Source organism: Galeopterus variegatus, unplaced genomic scaffold (genome assembly GCF_000696425.1).
Source record: "Galeopterus variegatus unplaced genomic scaffold, G_variegatus-3.0.2 Scaffold797, whole genome shotgun sequence".
Lineage (NCBI taxonomy): Eukaryota > Metazoa > Chordata > Mammalia > Dermoptera > Cynocephalidae > Galeopterus > Galeopterus variegatus.
The window spans coordinates 433,786-436,063 of record NW_007726908.1 but is presented as its reverse complement, the minus strand read 5'-3'; the positions used below and the strand labels follow the sequence as shown (position 1 = coordinate 436,063).

At 47.8% G+C, this 2,278-nt stretch overlaps 1 long non-coding RNA gene across 1 annotated transcript; it reads left to right on the top strand.

Moving 5' to 3' along the window:
- Positions 1-42: 42 nt before the first annotated feature.
- On the top strand, positions 43-2,139 carry LOC103590306. Its single transcript, XR_550457.1, has 3 exons — positions 43-723; positions 884-1,311; positions 1,965-2,139. It is a non-coding gene; the product is annotated as an uncharacterized LOC103590306 (long non-coding RNA).
- Positions 2,140-2,278: the final 139 nt, after the last annotated feature.

Here is a 2,278-nt window from a genome sequence, read left to right as displayed (position 1 = left end):
TCAGGTAACGACCCAGCGCGGTGAGGGGGAGGGTCGTCCGCATGGCGGAGGGATGGGGGTTGAAGTTTAGGGAGGGTCGCGGTGTCACCCCCCCTCCGTCGAGAACAGGGAGCGCGGGGTTGGCAGGCGACGTTTGGGAGGAGTTAAATTCTTAGCGGGGGAGAGGGGTTATGTGGACGCCACGCCCCTATAGGAAGGAAGAAAGGGTATATGTATGTTTAGGAATAAACTTAGAGGGGTGGGGGCCACAGGGGTGGGCTCCCAGACTGAGAAACTGGAACACTGAAGGGTTACTGCAAGCAGGACTCGGGCCTCAAACATCTATGAGTGTGCTCTCTGGAGTGGCCCCGGGAAGGAGTTTGACGGAGATTAAGAATTACATCCCTGGACAGTTTTGGAAGAAGAGAGGGAGGAGAGGTTTGAAGGAAGGAGCGAGGAATGCACGTGGAAGGTGCCAGCATCTTGGTCTGGAAAGGATTTAAATAAATTGAAGAGAGCTGGTGGATTAAAACACTGAACACCCTAAGAAGCTTGGGAGATTCGATTAGTGTGGCGCTTTAGACAAGAGGACGTTCTTTTCTACATTTCTTAGAAGACAGCACACACTATGAGTGCTTTTGGTTGCTTTTCTTTACTTAGATACGACCCTTGTTTTATCCTGAGCCTGTGTATGTGTACATATTGGTGAGGTGACTGTGTTTTGGAGTGCAATATGTGAATGAGGTAGGTGCTTTGTATAAAACCTTGGGGAGTGTTTAATGAAGGGTTTTTGATGATAGAGCAGGAATCTAATTTAGGTAGGGAGTGAGAACTAGAAAGTCTTAGGAATCCATTCAGGTATATAATAGGTTGGAGAGTGGCATAATGTTTAAATGTTCTGCAGGTTAATACAGAAATCAGCCTCCTGGGCCATGCCGTTTCTAAAGCATGTTTCTTATGAGCCCCAGCAGAAGACAGACGCACCAGTTCTCACAGTGGATGACTTTTCCTGCCTAAACAAGAGATCGGCTAGTACCTTGGATCTGTCCATCACCAGACCCGTAGCTCAATAAGTCAGCTGAATGAAGGGATGTAACAGACCCCTGGGAGGGACACTGAAGCTTGCAGTGTGGGGGGGGAGGGGCCTGGACACACCCCTTCCCCCCCAGACTCCTCCTCCTCCGAGTCCACTCAGCCATGGACTTTGGACCTGGATAACAGGAGAAAAGCTGAACTTTGGTGGATCTGATTTGGGACTCACAGTTTTGGAAATGGAGTGCTGGCTGGGGGTTTGATGATCTCCAGGGGAGCAGCTGACAGAAGAGAAGAAAGGTAAGATTCCTGTCTCATTTCCCGATTAGTGTTTTGCAGCGCCTGTGTAGAAAGTGTTGAGTGGGGCAAATCTGGGGACACTGCCATTCAGCAATCAGGGCAGCTCCTGTGTCCTGATGAGAACCTTCATCCTGATGGATGCACAGGAAGCTTCCCTGCTCCTTCACTTTCTCCAGGTGTAGCCTTCTTCCCAGTCTCTCCTTACCCAGGCTGGAAGGTACCTTGTAAGTGATTGTAAGCAATGGCAGTTGTGAGGTTAGACCAAGGAGAACATGAATTCAGGCTTCTGAAGGGAGGTTGGATTAGATTATCTTTAAGGGCCTTTCCAACACCAAGATAATAGGATTCCAAGTCATTTGGGCTAAGACTGTGGAATGGATTACCCAGGCAGAGGCAAGCTGCTCTGTTTTGGGAAGCTAAGTGCATAGGACTGCAGGGGCTGGGTAAGGGATAGGAAATGGTCTAGATAACTTCCTGAATTGTCTGTCTTCTTCCTTCCCCATAAGGGAGGTTAGGCCATGAAGTCTTGCAAAAAGAGGAGAGCAACAGCACATAGGTTTCGGAATCAATAAGATATGTTTTCTAGCTCTGACTTTCTTAGTTAACGTGCAACCCTACATATGTTGATTAATCTCTGTTGTGTTCTCTTCAAGTAGAAAATGGGGATAACTGATTTTCCAAGTCCCTCACAAGTTGTTACAAGGAGCAAATGAAATAATGACGGATTTTGGACTGTACCTACAGCTGTGAACTCCTTCATATGAAGCTAACATTGACATTACCTGATATGCCTATTTGTTACACAGAAAAACTATGAATTAAGAGTTCTGTTCTCTTGTTGAATTAGTGTGCTGGCAAAAGCCTTAGATGATGTCCTTAGTTAAAAGCCTGTCCTGGGCCGGCCCGGTGGCTCACTCGGGAGAGTGCGGTGCTGATAACACCAAGGCCCCGGGTTCGGATCACATAC